This window comes from Macaca mulatta, chromosome 12 (assembly GCF_049350105.2).
Source record: "Macaca mulatta isolate MMU2019108-1 chromosome 12, T2T-MMU8v2.0, whole genome shotgun sequence".
NCBI classification, from domain to species: Eukaryota; Metazoa; Chordata; class Mammalia; order Primates; family Cercopithecidae; genus Macaca; species Macaca mulatta.
In genome coordinates, this window is record NC_133417.1 from 33,242,344 (window position 1) to 33,268,643 (window position 26,300).

Consider the following 26,300-nt stretch of genomic DNA (forward strand, 5'->3'; position numbering starts at 1 on the left):
TCTCTTTGTTATCTGAGGATATTTCCTTTGGCCCTATAGTCTTCAAAGGGATCCGAAATATCTGTTCTCAGATACCACAGAAATAAGGGTAGCAAAGAGATCCACGAAATACAGATGTAACTCTGTGATTGGAAGTCACATATCATAGAGCAGTTTCTCAGAAAGCTTCTTTCCAGATTTCATCGGAGGATATTTCCTTTTTCACCATAGCCCTTTATGGGCTTCCAAATATCACTTTGCCAATTCCACAAGAACTGTCTTAGCGAAAGGCTTCTTGAAGGGAAAGCTGTAACTCTGTGAGTTGATTTCACAGAACACAAAGAAGTTTCTCAGAAAGCTTCTTTCTCTTTGTTATCGGAGGATATTTCCTTTGGCCCTATAGTCTTCAAAGGGATCCGAAATATCTGTTCTCAGATTCCACAGAAATAAGACTAGCAAAGAGATCCACGAAATACAGATGTAACTCTGTAAGTGGAAGTCACATATCACAGGGCAGTTTCTCAGAAAGCTTCTTTCCAGATTTCATTGGAGGATATTTCCTTTTTCACCTTAGCCCTCTATGGGCTTCCAAATATCACTTTGCCAATTCCACAAGAACTGTCTTAGCGAAAGACTTCTTGAGGGGAAAGCTGTAACTCTGTGAGATGATTTCACAGAACACAAAGAAGTTTCTCAGAAAGCTTCTATCTCTTTGTTATCGGAGGATATTTCCTTTGGCCTTATAATCTTCAAAGGGATCCGAAATATCTGTTCTCAGATTCCATAGAAATAAGACTAGCAAAGAAATCCACGAAATACAGATGTAACTCTGTGAGTGGAAGTCACATATCACAGAGCAGTTTCTCAGAATGCTTCTTTCCAGATTTCATCGGAGGATATTTCCTTTTTCACCATAGCCGTCTATGGGCTTCCAAATATCACTTTGCCAATTCGACAAGAACTGTCTTAGCGAAAGGCTTCTTGAGGGGAAAGCTGCAACTCTGGGAGATGATTTCACAGAACACAAAGAAGTTTCTCAGAAAGCTTCTATCTCTTTGTTATCGGAGGATATTTCCTTTGGCCCTATTGTGTTCAAAGGGATTCTAAATATCTGCTTTCAGATTCCACAGAAATAAGGCTAGCAAAGAGATCCACGAAATACAGATGTAACTCTGTGAGTGGAAGTCACATATCACAGAGCAGTTTCTCAGAAAGCTTCTTTCCAGATTTCATCGGAGGATATTTCCTTTTTCACCATAGCCCTCTAAGGGCTTCCAAATATCACTTTGCCAATTCCACAAGAACTGTCTTAGCGAAAGGCTTCTTGAGGGGAAAGCTGTAACTCTGTGAGATGATTTCCCAGAACACAAAGAAGTTTCTCAGAAAGCTTCTTTCTCTTTGTTATCGGAGGTTATTTCCTTTGGCCCTATAGTCTTCAAAGGGATCCGAAATATCTGTTCTCAGATTCCACAGAAATAAGGCTAGCAAAGAGATCCACGAAATACAGATGTAACTCTGTGAGTGGAAGTTACATATCACAGAGCAGTTTCTCAGAAAGCTTCTTTCCAGATTTCATCGGAGGATATTTCCTTTTTCACCATAGCCCTCTATGGGCTTCCAAATATCACTTTGCCAATTCCACAAGAACTGTCTTAGCGAAAGGCTTCTTGAGGGGAAAGCTGTAACTCTGTGAGATGATTTCACAGAACACAAAGAAGTTTCTCAGAAAGCTTCTTTCTCTTTGTTATGGGAGGATATTTCCTTTGGCCCTATAGTCTTCAAAGGGATTCTAAATATCTGCTCTCAGATTCCACAGAAATAAGGCTAGCAAAGAGATCCACGAAATACAGTTGTAACTCTGTGAGTGGAAGTCACATATCACAGAGCAGTTTCTCAGAAAGCTTCTTTCCAGATTTCATCTGAGGATATTTCCTTTTTCACCATAGCCCTCTATGGGCTTCCAAATATCACTTTGCCAATTCCACAAGAACTGTCTTAGCGAAAAGCTTCTTGAGGGGAAAGCTGCAACTCTGAGAGATGATTTCACAGAACACAAAGAAGTTTCTCAGAAAGCTTCTTTCTCTTTGTTATGGGAGGATATTTCCTTTGGCCCTATAGTCTTCAAGGGGATTCTAAATATCTGCTTTCAGATTCCACAGAAATAAGGCTAGCAAAGAGATCCACGAAATACAGATATAACTCTGTGAGTGGAAGTCACATATCACAGAGCAGTTTCTCAGAAAGCTTCTTTCCAGATTTCATCCGAGGATATTTCCTTTTTCACCAAAGCCCTCTAAGGGCTTCCAAATATCACTTTGCCAATTCCACAAGAACTGTCTTAGCGAAAGGCTTCTTGAGGGGAAAGCTGTAACTCTGTGAGATGATTTCACAGAACACAAAGAAGTTAATCAGAAAGCTTCTTTCTCTTTGTTATCGGAGGATATTTCCTTTGGCCCTATAGTCTTCAATGGGATCCGAAATATCTGTTCTCAGATTCCACAGAAATAAGGCTAGCAAAGAGATCCACGAAATACAGATGTAACTCTGTGAGTGGAAGTCACATATCACAGAGCAGTTTCTCAGAAAGCTTCTTTCCAGATTTCATTGGAGGGTATTTCCTTTTTCACAATAGCCCTCTAAGGGCTTCCAAATATCACTTTGCCAATTCCACAAGAACTGTCTTAGCGAAAGGCTTCTTCAGGGGAAAGCTGTAACTCTGGGAGTTGATTTCACAGAACACAAAGAAGTTTCTAAGAAAGCTTCTTTCTCTTTGATATCGGAGGATATTTCCTTTGGCCCTATAGTCTTCAAAGGGATCCGAAATATCTGTTCTCAGATTCCACAGAAATAAGGCTAGCAAAGAGATCCACGAAATACAGATGTAACTCTGTGAGTGGAAGTCATATATCACAGAGCAGTTTCTCAGAAATCTTCTTTCCAGATTTCATCGGAGGATATTTCCTTTTTCACCATAGCCCTCTATGGGCTTCCAAATATCACTTTGCCAATTCCACAAGAACTGTCTTAGCAAAAGGCTTCTTGAGGGGAAAGCTGTAACTCTGTGATATGATTTCACATAACACAAAGAAGTTTCTCAGAAAGCTTCTTTCTCTTTGTTATGGGAGGATATTTCCTTTGGCCCTGTAGTCTTCAAAGGGTTTCTAAATATCTGCTCTCAGATTCCACAGAAATAAGGCTAGCAAAGAGATCCACGAAATACAGATATAACTCTGTGAGTGGAAGTAACATATCATAGAGCAGTTTCTCAGAAAGCTTCTTTCCAGATTTCATTGGAGGATATTTCCTTTTTCACCATAGCCCTCTATGGGCTTCCAAATATCACTTTGCCAATTCCACAAGAACTGTCTTAGCGAAAGGCTTCTTGAGGAGAAAGCTGTAACTCTGTGAGATGATTTCACAGAACACAAAGAAGTTTCTCAGAAAGCTTCTTTCTCTTTGTTATCGGAGGATATTTCCTTTGGCCCTATAGTCTTCAATGGGATCCGAAATATCTGTTCTCAGATTCCACAGAAATAAGGCTAGCAAAGAGATCCACGAAATACAGATGTAACTCTGTGAGTGGAAGTCACATATCACAGAGCAGTTTCTCAGAAAGCTTCTTTCCAGATTTCATCGGAGGATATTTCCTTTTTCACCATAGACGTCTATGGGCTTCCAAATATCACTTTGCCAATTCCACAAGAACTGTCTTAGCGAAAGCCTTCTGGAGGGGAAAGCTGTAACTCTGTGAGATGATTTCACAGAACACAAAGAAGTTTCTCAGAAAGCTTCTATCTCTTTGTTATCGGAGGATATTTCCTTTGGCCCTATAGTCTTCAAAGGGATCCGAAATATCTGTTCTCAGATTCCACAGAAATAAGGCTAGCAAAGAGATCCACGAAATACAGATGTAACTCTGTGAGTGGAAGTCACATATCACAGAGCAGTTTCTCAGAAATCTTCTTTCCAGATTTCATCGGAGGATATTTCCTTTTTCAAAATAGCCGTCAATGGGCTTCCAAATATCACTTTGCCAATTCCACAAGAACTGTCTTAGCGAAAGGCTTCTTGAGGGGAAAGCTGCAACTCTGGGAGATGATTTCACAGAACACAAAGAAGTTTCTCAGAAAGCTTCTTTCTCTTTGTTATCGGAGGATATTTCCTTTGGCCCTATAGTCTTCAAAGGGATCCGAAATATCTGTTCTCAGATTCCACAGAAATAAGGCTAGCAAAGAGATCCACAAAATACAGATGTAACTCTGTGAGGGGAAGTCACATATCACAGAGCAGTTTCTCAGAAAGCTTCTTTCCAGATTTCATTGGAGGATATTTCCTTTTTCACCATAGCCCTCTAGGGGCTTCCAAATATCACTTTGCCAATTCCAGAAGAACTGTCTTAGCGAAAGGCTTCTTGAGGGGAAAGCTGTAACTCTGTGAGATGATTTCACAGAACACAAAGAAGTTTTTCAGGAAGCTTCTTTCTCTTTGTTATGGGAGGATATTTCCTTTGGCCCTATAGTCTTCAAAGGGATTCTAAATATCTGCTCTCAGATTCCACAGAAATAAGGCTAGCAAAGAGATCCACGAAATGCTGATGTAACTCTGTGAGGGGAAATCACATATCACAGAGCAGTTTCTCAGAAAGCTTCTTTCCAGATTTCATCGGAGGATATTTCCTTTTTCACTATAGCCCTCTATGGGCTTCCAAATATCACTTTGCCAATTCCACAAGAACTGTCTTAGCGAAAAGCTTCTTGAGGGGAAAGCTGCAACTCTGAGAGATGATTTCACAGAACACAAAGAAGTTTCTCAGAAAGCTTCTTTCTCTTTGTTATGGGAGGATATTTCCTTTGGCCCTATAGTCTTCAAGGGGATTCTAAATATCTGCTTTCAGATTCCACAGAAATAAGGCTAGCAAAGAGATCCACGAAATACAGATATAACTCTGTGAGTGGAAGTCACATATCACAGAGCAGTTTCTCAGAAAGCTTCTTTCCAGATTTCATCCGAGGATATTTCCTTTTTCACCAAAGCCCTCTAAGGGCTTCCAAATATCACTTTGCCAATTCCACAAGAACTGTCTTAGCGAAAGGCTTCTTGAGGGGAAAGCTGTAACTCTGTGAGATGATTTCACAGAACACAAAGAAGTTAATCAGAAAGCTTCTTTCTCTTTGTTATCGGAGGATATTTCCTTTGGCCCTATAGTCTTCAATGGGATCCGAAATATCTGTTCTCAGATTCCACAGAAATAAGGCTAGCAAAGAGATCCACGAAATACAGATGTAACTCTGTGAGTGGAAGTCACATATCACAGAGCAGTTTCTCAGAAAGCGTCTTTCCAGATTTCATTGGAGGGTATTTCCTTTTTCACAATAGCCCTCTAAGGGCTTCCAAATATCTCTTTGCCAATTCCACAAGAACTGTCTTAGCGAAAGGCTTCTTCAGGGGAAAGCTGTAACTCTGGGAGTTGATTTCACAGAACACAAAGAAGTTTCTAAGAATGCTTCTTTCTCTTTGATATCGGAGGATATTTCCTTTGGCCCTATAGTCTTCAAAGGGATGCGAAATATCTGTTCTCAGATTCCACAGAAATAAGGCTAGCAAAGAGATCCACGAAATACAGATGTAACTCTGTGAGTGGAAGTCATATATCACAGAGCAGTTTCTCAGAAAGCTTCTTTCCAGATTTCATCGGAGGATATTTCCTTTTTCACCATAGCCCTCTATGGGCTTCCAAATATCACTTTGCCAATTCCACAAGAACTGTCTTAGCAAAAGGCTTCTTGAGGGGAAAGCTGTAACTCTGTGATATGATTTCACAGAACACAAAGAAGTTTCTCAGAAAGCTTCTTTCTCTTTGTTATGGGAGGATATTTCCTTTGGCCCTGTATTCTTCAAAGGGTTTCTAAATATCTGCTCTCAGATTCCACAGAAATAAGGCTAGCAAAGAGATCCACGAAATACAGATATAACTCTGTGAGTGGAAGTAACATATCATAGAGCAGTTTCTCAGAAAGCTTCTTTCCAGATTTCATTGGAGGATATTTCCTTTTTCACCATAGCCCTCTATGGGCTTCCAAATATCACTTTGCCAATTCCACAAGAACTGTCTTAGCGAAAGGCTTCTTGAGGGGAAAGCTGTAACTCTGGGAGATGATTTCACAGAACAAAGAAGTTTCTCAGAAAGCTTCTTTCTCTTTGTTATCGGAGGATATTTCCTTTGGCCCTATAGTCTTCAAAGGGATCCGAAATATCTGTTCTCAGATTCCACAGAAATAAGGCTAGCAAAGAGATCCACGAAATACAGATGTAACTCTGTGAGTGGAAGTCACATATCACAGAGCAGTTTCTCAGAAAGCTTCTTTCCAGATTTCATCTGAGGATATTTCCTTTTTCACCATAGCCCTCTATGGGCTTCCAAATATCACTTTGCCAATTCCATAAGAACTGTCTTAGCGAAAGGCTTCTTGAGGGGAAAGCTGTAACTCTGGGAGATGATTTCACAGAACACAAAGAAGTTTCTCAGAAATCTTCTTTCTCTTTGTTATCGGAGGATATTTCCTTTGGCCCTATAGTCTTCAAAGGGATCCGAAATATCTGTTCTCAGATTCCACAGAAATAAGGCTAGCAAAGAGTTCCACGAGATACAGATGTAACTCTGTGAGTGGAAGTCTCATATCACAGAGCAGTTTCTCAGAATGCTTCTTTCCAGATTTCATCGGAGGATATTTCCTTTTTCAACATAGCCCTCTATGGGCTTCCAAATATCACTTTGCCAATTCCACAAGAACTGTCTTAGCGAAAGGCTTCTTGAGCTGAAAACTGTAACTCTGTGAGATGATTTCACAGAACACAAAGAAGTTTCTTAGAAAGCTTCTTTCTCTTTGTTATCGGAGGATATTTCCTTTGGCCCTATAGTCTTCAAAGGGATCCGAAATATCTGTTCTCAGATTCCACAGAAATAAGGCTAGCAAAGAGATCCACGAAATACAGATGTAACTCTGTGAGTGGAAGTCACATATCACAGAGCAGTTTCTCAGAAAGCTTCTTTGCAGATTTCATCGGAGGATATTTCCTTTTTCACCATAGCCCTCTATGGGCTTCCAAATATCACTTTGCCAATTCCAGAAGAACTGTCTTAGCGAAAGGCTTCTTGAGAGGAAAGCTGTAACTCTGGGAGATGATTTCACAGAACACAATGAAGTTTCTCAGAAAGCTTCTTTCTCTTTGTTATTAGAGGATATTTCCTTTCTCCCTATAGTCTTCAAAGGGATCCGAAATATCTGTTCTCAGATTCCACAGGAATAAGGCTAGCAAAGTGATCCACGAAATACAGATGTAACTCTGTGAGTGGAAGTTACATATCACAGAGCAGTTTCTCAGAAAGCTTCTTTCCAGATTTCATCGGAGGATATTTCCTTTTTCACCGTAGCCCTCTATGGGCTTCCAAGTATCACTTTGCCAATTCCACAAGAACTGTCTTAGCGAAAGGCTTCTTGAGGGGAAAGCTGTAACTCTGAGAGATGATTTCACAGAACACATTGAAGTTTCTCAGAAAGCTTCTTTCTCTTTGTTATCGGAGGATATTTCCTTTGGCCCTATAGTCTTCAAAGGGATCAGAAATATCTGTTCTCAGATTCCACAGAAATAAGGCTAGCAAAGAGATCCACGAAATACAGATGTAACTCTGTGAGTGGAAGTCACATATCACAGAGCAGTTTCTCAGAAAGCTTCTTTCCAGATTTCATTGGAGGGTAATTCCTTTATCACAATAGCCCTCTATGAACTTCCAAATATCACTTTGCCAATTCCACAAAAACTGTCTTAGCGAAAGGCTTCTTCAGGGGAAAGCTGTAACTCTGGGAGATGATTTCACAGAACACAAAGGAGTTTCTCAGAAAGCTTCTTTCTCTTTGTTATCGGAGTTTATATCCTTTTGCCCTATAGTCTTCAAAGGGATCCTAAATATCTGTTCTCAGACTCCACAGAAATAAGGCTAGCAAAGACATCCACGAAATACAGATGAAACTCTGTGAGTGGAAGTCTCATATCACAGAGCAGTTTCTCAGAATGCTTCTTTCCAGATTTCATCGGAGGATATTTCCTTTTTCACCATAGCCCTCTATGGGCTTCCAAATATCACTTTGCCAATTCCACAAGAACTGTCTTAGCGAAAGGCTTCTTGAGGGGAAAGCTGTAACTCTGGGAGATGATTTCACAGAACACAAAGAAGTTTCTCAGAAAGCTTCTTTCTCTTTGTTATCGGAGGATATTTCCTTTGGCCCTATAGTCTTCAAAGGGATCCGAAATATCTGTTCTCAGATTCCACAGAAATAAGGCTAGCAAAGAGATCCACGAAATACAGATGTAACTCTGTGAGTGGAAGTCTCATATCACAGAGCAGTTTCTCAGAATGCTTCTTTCCAGATTTCATCGGAGGATATTTCCTTTTTCACCATAGCCCTCTATGGGCTTCCAAATATCACTTTGCCAATTCCACAAGAACTGTCTTAGCGAAAGGCTTCTTGAGGGGCAAGCTGTAACTCTGTGAGATGATTTCACAGAACGCAAAGAAGTTTCTTAGAAAGCTTCTTTCTCTTTGTTAACGGAGGATATTTCCTTTGGCCCTATAGTCTCAAAGGGATCCGAAATATCTGTTCTCAGATTCCACAGAAATAAGGCTAGCAAAGAGATCCACGAGATACTGATGTAACTCTGTGAGTGGAAGTCACATATCACAGAGCAGTTTCTCAGAAAGCTTCTTTGCAGATTTCATCGTAGGATATTTCCTTTTTCACCATAGCCGACTATGGGCTTCCAAATATCACTTTGCCAATTGCACAAGCACTTTCTTAGCCAAAGGCTTCTTGAGGGGAAAGCTGTAACTCTGGGAGATGATTTCACAGAACACAAAGAAGTTTCTCAGAAAGCTTCTTTCTCTTTGTTATCGGAGGATATTTCCTTTGGCCCTATAGTCTTCAAAGGGATCCGAAATATCTGTTCTCAGATTTCACAGAAATATGGCTAGCAAAGAGATCCACGAAATACAGATGTAACTCTGTGAGTGGAAGTCACATATCACAGAGCAGTTTCTCAGAAAGCTTCTTTCCAGATTTCATCTGAGGATATTTCCGTTTTCACCATAGCCCTCAATGGGCTTCCAAATATCACTTTGCCAATTCCACAAGAACTGTCTTAGCGAAAGGCTTCTTGAGGGGAAAGCTGTAATTCTGTGAGATGATTTCACAGAACACAAAGAAGTTTCTCAGGAAGCTTCTTTCTCTTTGTTATGGGAGGATATTTCCTTTGGCCCTACAGTCTTCAAAGGGATTCTAAATATCTGCTCTCAGATTCCACAGAAATAAGGCTAGCAAAGAGATCCACGAAATGCTGATGTAACTCTGTGAGTGGAAATCACATATCACAGAGCAGTTTCTCAGAAAGCTTCTTTCCAGATTTCATTCGAGGATATTTCCTTTTTCACCATAGCCCTCTATGGGCTTCCAAATATCACTTTGCCAATTCCACAAGAACTGTCTTAGCGAAAGGCTTCTTGAGGTGAAAGCTGTAACTCTGGGAGATTATTTCACAGAACACAAAGAAGTTTCTCAGAAAGCTTCTTTCTCTTTTTTATCGGAGGATATTACCTTTGGCCCTATACTCTTCAAAGGGATCCGAAATATCTGTTCTCAGATTCCACAGAAATAAGGCTAGCAAAGAGATCCACGAAATACAGATGTAACTCTGTGAGTGGAAGTCACATATCTCAGAGCAGTTTCTCAGAAAGCTTCTTTCCAGAATTCATCTGAAGATATTTCCTTTTTCACCATAGCCCTCTAAGGGCTTCCAAATATCACTTTGCCAATTCCAGAAGAACTGTCTTAGGGAAAGGCTTCTTGAGGGGAAAGCTGTAACTCTGTGAGATGATTTCACAGAACACAAACAAGTTTCTCAGGAAGCTTCTTTCTCTTTGTTATGGGAGGATATTTCCTTTGGCCCTATAGTCTTCAAAGGGATTCTAAATATCTGCTCTGAGATTCCACAGAAATAAGGCTAGCAAAGAGATGCACGAAATACAGAAGTAACTCTGTGAGTGGAAATCACATATCACAGAGCAGTTTCTCAGAAAGCTTCTTTCCAGATTTCATTCGAGGATATTTCCTTTTTCACCATAGCCCTCTATGGGCTTCCAAATATCACTTTGCCAATTCCAGAAGAACTGTCTTAGCGAAAGGCTTCTTGTGGGGAAAGCTCTAACTCTGTGAGATGATTTCTCAGAACACAAAGAAGTTTCTCAGAAAGCTTCTTTCTCTTTGTTATCGGAGGATATTTCCTTTGGCCCTATAGTGTTCAAAGGGATCCGAAATATCTATTCTCAGATTCCACAGAAATAAGGCTAGCAAAGAGATCCACGAAAAACAGATATGACTCTGTGAGTGGAAGTCACATATCACAGAGCAGTTTCTCAGAAAGCTTCTTTCCAGATTTCATCGGAGGATATTTCCTTTTTCAAGATAGCCCTCTATGGGCTTCCAAATATCACTTTGCCAATTCCACAAGAACTGTCTTAGCGAAAGGCTTCTTGAGAGGAAAGCTGTAACTCTGGGAGATGATTTCACAGAACACAATGAAGTTTCTCAGAAAGCTTCTTTCTCTTTGTTATTAGAGGATATTTCCTTTCTCCCTATAGTCTTCAAAGGGATCCGAAATATCTGTTCTCAGATTCCACAGAAATAAGGCTAGCAAAGAGATCCACGAAATACAGATGTAACTCTGTGAGTGGAAGTCAGATATCACAGAGCAGTTTCTCAGAAAGCTTCTTTCCATATTTCATCGGAGGATATTTCCTTTTTCAAGATAGCCCTCTATGGGCTTCCAAATATCACTTTGCCAATTCCACAAGAACTGTCTTAGCGAAAGGCTTCTTGAGAGGAAAGCTGTAACTCTGTGAGATGATTTCACAGAACACAATGAAGTTTCTCAGAAAGCTTCTTTCTCTTTGTTATGGGAGGATATTTCCTTTCTCGCTATAGTCTTCATAGGGATCCGAAATATCTGTTCTCAGATTCCACAGAAATAAGGCTAGCAAAGAGATCCACGAAATACAGATGTAACTCTGTGAGTGGAAGTCACATATCACAGAGCAGTTTCTCAGAAAGCTTCTTTCCAGATTTCATCGGAGGATATTTCCTTTTTCACCATAGCCCTCTATGGGCTTCCAAATATCACTTTGCCAATTCCACAAGAACTGTCTTAGCGAAAGGCTTCTTGAGGGGAAAGCTGTAACTCTGTGAGATGATTTCACAGAACACAAAAAAGTTTCTCAGAAAGCTTCTTTCTCTTTGTTATGGGAGGATATTTCCTTTCGCCCTATAGTCTTCAAAGGGATCCGAAATATCTGTTCTCAGATTTCACAGAAATAAGGCTAGCAAAGAGATCCACGAAATACAGTTGTAACTCTGTGAGTGGAAGGCACATATCACAGAGCAGTTTCTCAGAAAGCTTCTTTCCAGATTTCATCTGAAGATATTTCCTTTTTCACCATAGCCCTCTATGGGCTTCCAAATATCACTTTGCCAATTCCAGAAGAACTGTCTTAGTGAAAGGCTTCTTGAGGGGAAAGCTGTAACTCTGTGAGATGATTTCACAGAACACAAAGAAGTACTTCAGGAAGCTTCTTTCTCTTTGATATGGGAGGATTTTTCCTTTGGCCCTATAGTCTTCAAAGGGATTCTAAATATCTGCTCTGAGATTCCACAGAAATAAGGCTAGCAAAGAGATCCACGAAATACAGATATAACTCTGTGAGTGGAAATCACATATCACAGAGCAGTTTCTCAGAAAGCTTCTTTCCAGATTTCATTCGAGGATATTTCCTTTTTCACCATAGCCCTCTATGGGCTTCCAAATATCACTTTGCCAATTCCACAAGAACTGTCTTAACGAAAGGCTTCTTGAGGGGAAAGCTGTAACTCTGGGAAATGATTTCACAGAACACAAAGAAGTTTCTCAGAAAGCTTCTTTCTCTTTGTTATCGGAGGATATTTCCTTTGTCCCTGTAGTCTTCAAAGGGATCCGAAATATCTGTTCTCAGATTCCACAGAAATAAGGCTAGCAAAGAGATCCACGAAATACAGATGTAACTCTGTGAGTGGAAGTCACATATCATAGAGCAGTTTCTCAGAAAGCTTCTTTCCAGATTTCATCGGAGGATATTTCCTTTTTCACAGTAGCCCCCTATGGGCTTCCAAATATCACTTTGCCAATTCCACAAGAACTGTCTTAGCGAAAGGCTTCTTGAGGGGAAAGCTGTAACTCTGTGAGATGATTTCACAGAACACAAAGAAGTTTCTCAGAAAGCTTCTTTCTCTTTGTTATCGGAGGATATTTCCTTGGGCCCTATTGTCTTCAAAGGGATCCGAAATATCTGTTCTCAGATTCCACAGAAATAAGGCTAGCAAAGAGATCCACGAAATACAGATGTAACTCTGTGAGTGGAAGTCAGATATCACAGAGCAGTTTCTCAGAAAGCTTCTTTCCAGATTTCAATGGAGGATATTTCCTTTTTCACCATAGCCCTCTATGGGCTTCCAAATATCACTTTGCCAATTCCACAAGAACTGTCTTAGCGAAAGGCTTCTTGAGGGGAAAGCTGCAACTCTATGAGATGATTTCACAGAACACAAGGAAGTTTCTCAGAAAGCTTCTTTCTCTTTGTTATCTGAGGATATTTCCTTTGGCCCTATAGTCTTCAAAGGGATCCGAAATATCTGTTCTCAGATACCACAGAAATAAGGGTAGCAAAGAGATCCACGAAATACAGATGTAACTCTGTGATTGGAAGTCACATATCATAGAGCAGTTTCTCAGAAAGCTTCTTTCCAGATTTCATCGGAGGATATTTCCTTTTTCACCATAGCCCTTTATGGGCTTCCAAATATCACTTTGCCAATTCCACAAGAACTGTCTTAGCGAAAGGCTTCTTGAAGGGAAAGCTGTAACTCTGTGAGTTGATTTCACAGAACACAAAGAAGTTTCTCAGAAAGCTTCTTTCTCTTTGTTATCGGAGGATATTTCCTTTGGCCCTATAGTCTTCAAAGGGATCCGAAATATCTGTTCTCAGATTCCACAGAAATAAGACTAGCAAAGAGATCCACGAAATACAGATGTAACTCTGTAAGTGGAAGTCACATATCACAGGGCAGTTTCTCAGAAAGCTTCTTTCCAGATTTCATTGGAGGATATTTCCTTTTTCACCTTAGCCCTCTATGGGCTTCCAAATATCACTTTGCCAATTCCACAAGAACTGTCTTAGCGAAAGACTTCTTGAGGGGAAAGCTGTAACTCTGTGAGATGATTTCACAGAACACAAAGAAGTTTCTCAGAAAGCTTCTATCTCTTTGTTATCGGAGGATATTTCCTTTGGCCTTATAATCTTCAAAGGGATCCGAAATATCTGTTCTCAGATTCCATAGAAATAAGACTAGCAAAGAAATCCACGAAATACAGATGTAACTCTGTGAGTGGAAGTCACATATCACAGAGCAGTTTCTCAGAATGCTTCTTTCCAGATTTCATCGGAGGATATTTCCTTTTTCACCATAGCCGTCTATGGGCTTCCAAATATCACTTTGCCAATTCGACAAGAACTGTCTTAGCGAAAGGCTTCTTGAGGGGAAAGCTGCAACTCTGGGAGATGATTTCACAGAACACAAAGAAGTTTCTCAGAAAGCTTCTATCTCTTTGTTATCGGAGGATATTTCCTTTGGCCCTATTGTGTTCAAAGGGATTCTAAATATCTGCTTTCAGATTCCACAGAAATAAGGCTAGCAAAGAGATCCACGAAATACAGATGTAACTCTGTGAGTGGAAGTCACATATCACAGAGCAGTTTCTCAGAAAGCTTCTTTCCAGATTTCATCGGAGGATATTTCCTTTTTCACCATAGCCCTCTAAGGGCTTCCAAATATCACTTTGCCAATTCCACAAGAACTGTCTTAGCGAAAGGCTTCTTGAGGGGAAAGCTGTAACTCTGTGAGATGATTTCCCAGAACACAAAGAAGTTTCTCAGAAAGCTTCTTTCTCTTTGTTATCGGAGGTTATTTCCTTTGGCCCTATAGTCTTCAAAGGGATCCGAAATATCTGTTCTCAGATTCCACAGAAATAAGGCTAGCAAAGAGATCCACGAAATACAGATGTAACTCTGTGAGTGGAAGTTACATATCACAGAGCAGTTTCTCAGAAAGCTTCTTTCCAGATTTCATCGGAGGATATTTCCTTTTTCACCATAGCCCTCTATGGGCTTCCAAATATCACTTTGCCAATTCCACAAGAACTGTCTTAGCGAAAGGCTTCTTGAGGGGAAAGCTGTAACTCTGTGAGATGATTTCACAGAACACAAAGAAGTTTCTCAGAAAGCTTCTTTCTCTTTGTTATGGGAGGATATTTCCTTTGGCCCTATAGTCTTCAAAGGGATTCTAAATATCTGCTCTCAGATTCCACAGAAATAAGGCTAGCAAAGAGATCCACGAAATATAGATGTAACTCTGTGAGTGGAAGTCACATATCACAGAGCAGTTTCTCAGAAAGCTTCTTTCCAGATTTCATCTGAGGATATTTCCTTTTTCACCATAGCCCTCTATGGGCTTCCAAATATCACTTTGCCAATTCCACAAGGACTGTCTTAGCGAAAAGCTTCTTGAGGGGAAAGCTGCAACTCTGAGAGATGATTTCACAGAACACAAAGAAGTTTCTCAGAAAGCTTCTTTCTCTTTGTTATGGGAGGATATTTCCTTTGGCCCTATAGTCTTCAAGGGGATTCTAAATATCTGCTTTCAGATTCCACAGAAATAAGGCTAGCAAAGAGATCCACGAAATACAGATATAACTCTGTGAGTGGAAGTCACATATCACAGAGCAGTTTCTCAGAAAGCTTCTTTCCAGATTTCATCCGAGGATATTTCCTTTTTCACCAAAGCCCTCTAAGGGCTTCCAAATATCACTTTGCCAATTCCACAAGAACTGTCTTAGCGAAAGGCTTCTTGAGGGGAAAGCTGTAACTCTGTGAGATGATTTCACAGAACACAAAGAAGTTAATCAGAAAGCTTCTTTCTCTTTGTTATCGGAGGATATTTCCTTTGGCCCTATAGTCTTCAATGGGATCCGAAATATCTGTTCTCAGATTCCACAGAAATAAGGCTAGCAAAGAGATCCACGAAATACAGATGTAACTCTGTGAGTGGAAGTCACATATCACAGAGCAGTTTCTCAGAAAGCTTCTTTCCAGATTTCATTGGAGGGTATTTCCTTTTTCACAATAGCCCACTAAGGGCTTCCAAATATCACTTTGCCAATTCCACAAGAACTGTCTTAGCGAAAGGCTTCTTCAGGGGAAAGCTGTAACTCTGGGAGTTGATTTCACAGAACACAAAGAAGTTTCTAAGAAAGCTTCTTTCTCTTTGATATCGGAGGATATTTCCTTTGGCCCTATAGTCTTCAAAGGGATCCGAAATATCTGTTCTCAGATTCCACAGAAATAAGGCTAGCAAAGAGATCCACGAAATACAGATGTAACTCTGTGAGTGGAAGTCATATATCACAGAGCAGTTTCTCAGAAATCTTCTTTCCAGATTTCATCGGAGGATATTTCCTTTTTCACCATAGCCCTCTATGGGCTTCCAAATATCACTTTGCCAATTCCACAAGAACTGTCTTAGCAAAAGGCTTCTTGAGGGGAAAGCTGTAACTCTGTGATATGATTTCACATAACACAAAGAAGTTTCTCAGAAAGCTTCTTTCTCTTTGTTATGGGAGGATATTTCCTTTGGCCCTGTAGTCTTCAAAGGGTTTCTAAATATCTGCTCTCAGATTCCACAGAAATAAGGCTAGCAAAGAGATCCACGAAATACAGATATAACTCTGTGAGTGGAAGTAACATATCATAGAGCAGTTTCTCAGAAAGCTTCTTTCCAGATTTCATTGGAGGATATTTCCTTTTTCACCATAGCCCTCTATGGGCTTCCAAATATCACTTTGCCAATTCCACAAGAACTGTCTTAGCGAAAGGCTTCTTGAGGAGAAAGCTGTAACTCTGTGAGATGATTTCACAGAACACAAAGAAGTTTCTCAGAAAGCTTCTTTCTCTTTGTTATCGGAGGATATTTCCTTTGGCCCTATAGTCTTCAATGGGATCCGAAATATCTGTTCTCAGATTCCACAGAAATAAGGCTAGCAAAGAGATCCACGAAATACAGATGTAACTCTGTGAGTGGAAGTCACATATCACAGAGCAGTTTCTCAGAAAGCTTCTTTCCAGATTTCATCGGAGGATATTTCCTTTTTCACCATAGACGTCTATGGGCTTCCAAATATCACTTTGCCAATTCCACAAGAACTGTCTTAGCGAAAGCCTTCTGGAGGGGAAAGCTGTAACTCTGTGAGATGATTTCACAGAACACAAAGAAGTTTCTCAGAAAGCTTCTATCTCTTTGTTATCGGAGGATATTTCCTTTGGCCCTATAGTCTTCAAAGGGATCCGAAATATCTGTTCTCAGATTCCACAGAAATAAGGCTAGCAAAGAGATCCACGAAATACAGATGTAACTCTGTGAGTGGAAGTCACATATCACAGAGCAGTTTCTCAGAAATCTTCTTTCCAGATTTCATCGGAGGATATTTCCTTTTTCAAAATAGCCGTCAATGGGCTTCCAAATATCACTTTGCCAATTCCACAAGAACTGTCTTAGCGAAAGGCTTCTTGAGGGGAAAGCTGCAACTCTGGGAGATGATTTCACAGAACACAAAGAAGTTTCTCAGAAAGCTTCTTTCTCTTTGTTATCGGAGGATATTTCCTTTGGCCCTATAGTCTTCAAAGGGATCCGAAATATCTGTTCTCAGATTCCACAGAAATAAGGCTAGCAAAGAGATCCACAAAATACAGATGTAACTCTGTGAGGGGAAGTCACATATCACAGAGCAGTTTCTCAGAAAGCTTCTTTCCAGATTTCATTGGAGGATATTTCCTTTTTCACCATAGCCCTCTAGGGGCTTCCAAATATCACTTTGCCAATTCCAGAAGAACTGTCTTAGCGAAAGGCTTCTTGAGGGGAAAGCTGTAACTCTGTGAGATGATTTCACAGAACACAAAGAAGTTTTTCAGGAAGCTTCTTTCTCTTTGTTATGGGAGGATATTTCCTTTGGCCCTATAGTCTTCAAAGGGATTCTAAATATCTGCTCTCAGAATCCAAAGAAATAAGGCTATCAAAGAGATCCACGAAATGCTGATGTAACTCTGTGAGGGGAAATCACATATCACAGAGCAGTTTCTCAGAAAGCTTCTTTCCAGATTTCATCGGAGGATATTTCCTTTTTCACTATAGCCCTCTATGGGCTTCCAAATATCACTTTGCCAATTCCACAAGAACTGTCTTAGCGAAAAGCTTCTTGAGGGGAAAGCTGCAACTCTGAGAGATGATTTCACAGAACACAAAGAAGTTTCTCAGAAAGCTTCTTTCTCTTTGTTATGGGAGGATATTTCCTTTGGCCCTATAGTCTTCAAGGGGATTCTAAATATCTGCTTTCAGATTCCACAGAAATAAGGCTAGCAAAGAGATCCACGAAATACAGATATAACTCTGTGAGTGGAAGTCACATATCACAGAGCAGTTTCTCAGAAAGCTTCTTTCCAGATTTCATCCGAGGATATTTCCTTTTTCACCAAAGCCCTCTAAGGGCTTCCAAATATCACTTTGCCAATTCCACAAGAACTGTCTTAGCGAAAGGCTTCTTGAGGGGAAAGCTGTAACTCTGTGAGATGATTTCACAGAACACAAAGAAGTTAATCAGAAAGCTTCTTTCTCTTTGTTATCGGAGGATATTTCCTTTGGCCCTATAGTCTTCAATGGGATCCGAAATATCTGTTCTCAGATTCCACAGAAATAAGGCTAGCAAAGAGATCCACGAAATACAGATGTAACTCTGTGAGTGGAAGTCACATATCACAGAGCAGTTTCTCAGAAAGCGTCTTTCCAGATTTCATTGGAGGGTATTTCCTTTTTCACAATAGCCCTCTAAGGGCTTCCAAATATCTCTTTGCCAATTCCACAAGAACTGTCTTAGCGAAAGGCTTCTTCAGGGGAAAGCTGTAACTCTGGGAGTTGATTTCACAGAACACAAAGAAGTTTCTAAGAATGCTTCTTTCTCTTTGATATCGGAGGATATTTCCTTTGGCCCTATAGTCTTCAAAGGGATGCGAAATATCTGTTCTCAGATTCCACAGAAATAAGGTTAGCAAAGAGATCCACGAAATACAGATGTAACTCTGTGAGTGGAAGTCATATATCACAGAGCAGTTTCTCAGAAAGCTTCTTTCCAGATTTCATCGGAGGATATTTCCTTTTTCACCATAGCCCTCTATGGGCTTCCAAATATCACTTTGCCAATTCCACAAGAACTGTCTTAGCAAAAGGCTTCTTGAGGGGAAAGCTGTAACTCTGTGATATGATTTCACAGAACACAAAGAAGTTTCTCAGAAAGCTTCTTTCTCTTTGTTATGGGAGGATATTTCCTTTGGCCCTGTAGTCTTCAAAGGGTTTCTAAATATCTGCTCTCAGATTCCACAGAAATAAGGCTAGCAAAGAGATCCACGAAATACAGATATAACTCTGTGAGTGGAAGTAACATATCATAGAGCAGTTTCTCAGAAAGCTTCTTTCCAGATTTCATTGGAGGATATTTCCTTTTTCACCATAGCCCTCTATGGGCTTCCAAATATCACTTTGCCAATTCCACAAGAACTGTCTTAGCGAAAGGCTTCTTGAGGGGAAAGCTGTAACTCTGAGAGATGATTTCACAGAACACATTGAAGTTTCTCAGAAAGCTTCTTTCTCTTTGTTATCGGAGGATATTTCCTTTGGCCCTATAGTCTTCAAAGGGATCAGAAATATCTGTTCTCAGATTCCACAGAAATAAGGCTAGCAAAGAGATCCACGAAATACAGATGTAACTCTGTGAGTGGAAGTCACATATCACAGAGCAGTTTCTCAGAAAGCTTCTTTCCAGATTTCATTGGAGGGTAATTCCTTTATCACAATAGCCCTCTATGAACTTCCAAATATCACTTTGCCAATTCCACAAAAACTGTCTTAGCGAAAGGCTTCTTCAGGGGAAAGCTGTAACTCTGGGAGATGATTTCACAGAACACAAAGGAGTTTCTCAGAAAGCTTCTTTCTCTTTGTTATCGGAGTTTATATCCTTTTGCCCTATAGTCTTCAAAGGGATCCTAAATATCTGTTCTCAGACTCCACAGAAATAAGGCTAGCAAAGACATCCACGAAATACAGATGAAACTCTGTGAGTGGAAGTCTCATATCACAGAGCAGTTTCTCAGAATGCTTCTTTCCAGATTTCATCGGAGGATATTTCCTTTTTCACCATAGCCCTCTATGGGCTTCCAAATATCACTTTGCCAATTCCACAAGAACTGTCTTAGCGAAAGGCTTCTTGAGGGGAAAGCTGTAACTCTGGGAGATGATTTCACAGAACACAAAGAAGTTTCTCAGAAAGCTTCTTTCTCTTTGTTATCGGAGGATATTTCCTTTGGCCCTATAGTCTTCAAAGGGATCCGAAATATCTGTTCTCAGATTCCACAGAAATAAGGCTAGCAAAGAGATCCACGAAATACAGATGTAACTCTGTGAGTGGAAGTCTCATATCACAGAGCAGTTTCTCAGAATGCTTCTTTCCAGATTTCATCGGAGGATATTTCCTTTTTCACCATAGCCCTCTATGGGCTTCCAAATATCACTTTGCCAATTCCACAAGAACTGTCTTAGCGAAAGGCTTCTTGAGGGGCAAGCTGTAACTCTGTGAGATGATTTCACAGAACGCAAAGAAGTTTCTTAGAAAGCTTCTTTCTCTTTGTTAACGGAGGATATTTCCTTTGGCCCTATAGTCTCAAAGGGATCCGAAATATCTGTTCTCAGATTCCACAGAAATAAGGCTAGCAAAGAGATCCACGAGATACTGATGTAACTCTGTGAGTGGAAGTCACATATCACAGAGCAGTTTCTCAGAAAGCTTCTTTGCAGATTTCATCGTAGGATATTTCCTTTTTCACCATAGCCGACTATGGGCTTCCAAATATCACTTTGCCAATTGCACAAGCACTTTCTTAGCCAAAGGCTTCTTGAGGGGAAAGCTGTAACTCTGGGAGATGATTTCACAGAACACAAAGAAGTTTCTCAGAAAGCTTCTTTCTCTTTGTTATCGGAGGATATTTCCTTTGGCCCTATAGTCTTCAAAGGGATCCGAAATATCTGTTCTCAGATTTCACAGAAATATGGCTAGCAAAGAGATCCACGAAATACAGATGTAACTCTGTGAGTGGAAGTCACATATCACAGAGCAGTTTCTCAGAAAGCTTCTTTCCAGATTTCATCTGAGGATATTTCCGTTTTCACCATAGCCCTCAATGGGCTTCCAAATATCACTTTGCCAATTCCACAAGAACTGTCTTAGCGAAAGGCTTCTTGAGGGGAAAGCTGTAATTCTGTGAGATGATTTCACAGAACACAAAGAAGTTTCTCAGGAAGCTTCTTTCTCTTTGTTATGGGAGGATATTTCCTTTGGCCCTACAGTCTTCAAAGGGATTCTAAATATCTGCTCTCAGATTCCACAGAAATAAGGCTAGCAAAGAGATCCACGAAATGCTGATGTAACTCTGTGAGTGGAAATCACATATCACAGAGCAGTTTCTCAGAAAGCTTCTTTCCAGATTTCATTGGAGGATATTTCCTTTTTCACCATAGCCCTCTATAGGCTTCCAAATATCACTTTGCCAATTCCACAAGAACTGTCTTAGCGAAAGGCTTCTTGAGGTGAAAGCTGTAACTCTGGGAGATTATTTCACAGAACACAAAGAAGTTTCTCAGAAAGCTTCTTTCTCTTTTTTATCGGAGGATATTACCTTTGGCCCTATACTCTTCAAAGGGATCCGAAATATCTGTTCTCAGATTCCACAGAAATAAGGCTAGCAAAGAGATCCACGAAATACAGATGTAACTCTGTGAGTGGAAGTCACATATCTCAGAGCAGTTTCTCAGAAAGCTTCTTTCCAGAATTCATCTGAAGATATTTCCTTTTTCACCATAGCCCTCTAAGGGCTTCCAAATATCACTTTGCCAATTCCAGAAGAACTGTCTTAGGGAAAGGCTTCTTGAGGGGAAAGCTGTAACTCTGTGAGATGATTTCACAGAACACAAACAAGTTTCTCAGGAAGCTTCTTTCTCTTTGTTATGGGAGGATATTTCCTTTGGCCCTATAGTCTTCAAAGGGATTCTAAATATCTGCTCTGAGATTCCACAGAAATAAGGCTAGCAAAGAGATGCACGAAATACAGAAGTAACTCTGTGAGTGGAAATCACATATCACAGAGCAGTTTCTCAGAAAGCTTCTTTCCAGATTTCATTCGAGGATATTTCCTTTTTCACCATAGCCCTCTATGGGCTTCCAAATATCACTTTGCCAATTCCAGAAGAACTGTCTTAGCGAAAGGCTTCTTGTGGGGAAAGCTCTAACTCTGTGAGATGATTTCTCAGAACACAAAGAAGTTTCTCAGAAAGCTTCTTTCTCTTTGTTATCGGAGGATATTTCCTTTGGCCCTATAGTGTTCAAAGGGATCCGAAATATCTATTCTCAGATTCCACAGAAATAAGGCTAGCAAAGAGATCCACGAAAAACAGATATGACTCTGTGAGTGGAAGTCACATATCACAGAGCAGTTTCTCAGAAAGCTTCTTTCCAGATTTCATCGGAGGATATTTCCTTTTTCAAGATAGCCCTCTATGGGCTTCCAAATATCACTTTGCCAATTCCACAAGAACTGTCTTAGCGAAAGGCTTCTTGAGAGGAAAGCTGTAACTCTGGGAGATGATTTCACAGAACACAATGAAGTTTCTCAGAAAGCTTCTTTCTCTTTGTTATTAGAGGATATTTCCTTTCTCCCTATAGTCTTCAAAGGGATCCGAAATATCTGTTCTCAGATTCCACAGATATAAGGCTAGCAAAGAGATCCACGAAATACAGATGTAACTCTGTGAGTGGAAGTCAGATATCACAGAGCAGTTTCTCAGAAAGCTTCTTTCCATATTTCATCGGAGGATATTTCCTTTTTCAAGATAGCCCTCTATGGGCTTCCAAATATCACTTTGCCAATTCCACAAGAACTGTCTTAGCGAAAGGCTTCTTGAGAGGAAAGCTGTAACTCTGTGAGATGATTTCACAGAACACAATGAAGTTTCTCAGAAAGCTTCTTTCTCTTTGTTATGGGAGGATATTTCCTTTCTCGCTATAGTCTTCATAGGGATCCGAAATATCTGTTCTCAGATTCCACAGAAATAAGGCTAGCAAAGAGATCCACGAAATACAGATGTAACTCTGTGAGTGGAAGTCACATATCACAGAGCAGTTTCTCAGAAAGCTTCTTTCCAGATTTCATCGGAGGATATTTCCTTTTTCACCATAGCCCTCTATGGGCTTCCAAATATCACTTTGCCAATTCCACAAGAACTGTCTTAGCGAAAGGCTTCTTGAGGGGAAAGCTGTAACTCTGTGAGATGATTTCACAGAACACAAAAAAGTTTCTCAGAAAGCTTCTTTCTCTTTGTTATGGGAGGATATTTCCTTTCGCCCTATAGTCTTCAAAGGGATCCGAAATATCTGTTCTCAGATTTCACAGAAATAAGGCTAGCAAAGAGATCCACGAAATACAGTTGTAACTCTGTGAGTGGAAGGCACATATCACAGAGCAGTTTCTCAGAAAGCTTCTTTCCAGATTTCATCTGAAGATATTTCCTTTTTCACCATAGCCCTCTATGGGCTTCCAAATATCACTTTGCCAATTCCAGAAGAACTGTCTTAGTGAAAGGCTTCTTGAGGGGAAAGCTGTAACTCTGTGAGATGATTTCACAGAACACAAAGAAGTACTTCAGGAAGCTTCTTTCTCTTTGATATGGCAGGATTTTTCCTTTGGCCCTATAGTCTTCAAAGGGATTCTAAATATCTGCTCTGAGATTCCACAGAAATAAGGCTAGCAAAGAGATCCACGAAATACAGATATAACTCTGTGAGTGGAAATCACATATCACAGAGCAGTTTCTCAGAAAGCTTCTTTCCAGATTTCATTCGAGGATATTTCCTTTTTCACCATAGCCCTCTATGGGCTTCCAAATATCACTTTGCCAATTCCACAAGAACTGTCTTAGCGAAAGGCTTCTTGAGGGGAAAGCTGTAACTCTGGGAAATGATTTCACAGAACACAAAGAAGTTTCTCAGAAAGCTTCTTTCTCTTTGTTATCGGAGGATATTTCCTTTGTCCCTGTAGTCTTCAAAGGGATCCGAAATATCTGTTCTCAGATTCCACAGAAATAAGGCTAACAAAGAGATCCACGAAATACAGATGTAACTCTGTGAGTGGAAGTCACATATCATAGAGCAGTTTCTCAGAAAGCTTCTTTCCAGATTTCATCGGAGGATATTTCCTTTTTCACAGTAGCCCCCTATGGGCTTCCAAATATCACTTTGCCAATTCCACAAGAACTGTCTTAGCGAAAGGCTTCTTGAGGGGAAAGCTGTAACTCTGTGAGATGATTTCACAGAACACAAAGAAGTTTCTCAGAAAGCTTCTTTCTCTTTGTTATCGGAGGATATTTCCTTGGGCCCTATTGTCTTCAAAGGGATCCGAAATATCTGTTCTCAGATTCCACAGAAATAAGGCTAGCAAAGAGATCCACGAAATACAGATGTAACTCTGTGAGTGGAAGTCAGATATCACAGAGCAGTTTCTCAGAAAGCCTCTTTCCAGATTTCAATGGAGGATATTTCCTTTTTCACCATAGCCCTCTATGGGCTTCCAAATATCACTTTGCCAATTCCACAAGAACTGTCTTAGGGAAAGGCTTCTTGAGGGGAAAGCTGCAACTCTATGAGATGATTTCACAGAACACAAGGAAGTTTCTCAGAAAGCTTCTTTCTCTTTGTTATCTGAGGATATTTCCTTTGGCCCTATAATCTTCAAAGGGATCCGAAATATCTGTTCTCAGATACCACAGAAATAAGGGTAGCAAAGAGATCCACGAAATACAGATGTAACTCTGTGATTGGAAGTCACATATCATAGAGCAGTTTCTCAGAAAGCTTCTTTCCAGATTTCATCGGAGGATATTTCCTTTTTCACCATAGCCCTTTATGGGCTTCCAAATATCACTTTGCCAATTCCACAAGAACTGTCTTAGCGAAAGGCTTCTTGAAGGGAAAGCTGTAACTCTGTGAGTTGATTTCACAGAACACAAAGAAGTTTCTCAGAAAGCTTCTTTCTCTTTGTTATCGGAGGATATTTCCTTTGGCCCTATAGTCTTCAAAGGGATCCGAAATATCTGTTCTCAGATTCCACAGAAATAAGACTAGCAAAGAGATCCACGAAATACAGATGTAACTCTGTAAGTGGAAGTCACATATCACAGGGCAGTTTCTCAGAAAGCTTCTTTCCAGATTTCATTGGAGGATATTTCCTTTTTCACCTTAGCCCTCTATGGGCTTCCAAATATCACTTTGCCAATTCCACAAGAACTGTCTTAGCGAAAGACTTCTTGAGGGGAAAGCTGTAACTCTGTGAGATGATTTCACAGAACACAAAGAAGTTTCTCAGAAAGCTTCTATCTCTTTGTTATCGGAGGATATTTCCTTTGGCCTTATAATCTTCAAAGGGATCCGAAATATCTGTTCTCAGATTCCATAGAAATAAGACTAGCAAAGAAATCCACGAAATACAGATGTAACTCTGTGAGTGGAAGTCACATATCACAGAGCAGTTTCTCAGAATGCTTCTTTCCAGATTTCATCGGAGGATATTTCCTTTTTCACCATAGCCGTCTATGGGCTTCCAAATATCACTTTGCCAATTCGACAAGAACTGTCTTAGCGAAAGGCTTCTTGAGGAGAAAGCTGCAACTCTGGGAGATGATTTCACAGAACACAAAGAAGTTTCTCAGAAAGCTTCTATCTCTTTGTTATCGGAGGATATTTCCTTTGGCCCTATTGTGTTCAAAGGGATTCTAAATATCTGCTTTCAGATTCCACAGAAATAAGGCTAGCAAAGAGATCCACGAAATACAGATGTAACTCTGTGAGTGGAAGTCACATATCACAGAGCAGTTTCTCAGAAAGCTTCTTTCCAGATTTCATCGGAGGATATTTCCTTTTTCACCATAGCCCTCTAAGGGCTTCCAAATATCACTTTGCCAATTCCACAAGAACTGTCTTAGCGAAAGGCTTCTTGAGGGGAAAGCTGTAACTCTGTGAGATGATTTCACAGAACACAAAGAAGTTTCTCAGAAAGCTTCTTTCTCTTTGTTATCGGAGGTTATTTCCTTTGGCCCTATAGTCTTCAAAGGGATCCGAAATATCTGTTCTCAGATTCCACAGAAATAAGGCTAGCAAAGAGATCCACGAAATACAGATGTAACTCTGTGAGTGGAAGTTACATATCACAGAACAGTTTCTCAGAAAGCTTCTTTCCAGATTTCATCGGAGGATATTTCCTTTTTCACCATAGCCCTCTATGGGCTTCCAAATATCACTTTGCCAATTCCACAAGAACTGTCTTAGCGAAAGGCTTCTTGAGGGGAAAGCTGTAACTCTGTGAGATGATTTCACAGAACACAAAGAAGTTTCTCAGAAAGCTTCTTTCTCTTTGTTATGGGAGGATATTTCCTTTGGCCCTATAGTCTTCAAAGGGATTCTAAATATCTGCTCTCAGATTCCACAGAAATAAGGCTAGCAAAGAGATCCACGAAATATAGATGTAACTCTGTGAGTGGAAGTCACATATCACAGAGCAGTTTCTCAGAAAGCTTCTTTCCAGATTTCATCTGAGGATATTTCCTTTTTCACCATAGCCCTCTATGGGCTTCCAAATATCACTTTGCCAATTCCACAAGAACTGTCTTAGCGAAAAGCTTCTTGAGGGGAAAGCTGCAACTCTGAGAGATGATTTCACAGAACACAAAGAAGTTTCTCAGAAAGCTTCTTTCTCTTTGTTATGGGAGGATATTTCCTTTGGCCCTATAGTCTTCAAGGGGATTCTAAATATCTGCTTTCAGATTCCACAGAAATAAGGCTAGCAAAGAGATCCACGAAATACAGATATAACTCTGTGAGTGGAAGTCACATATCACAGAGCAGTTTCTCAGAAAGCTTCTTTCCAGATTTCATCCGAGGATATTTCCTTTTTCACCAAAGCCCTCTAAGGGCTTCCAAATATCACT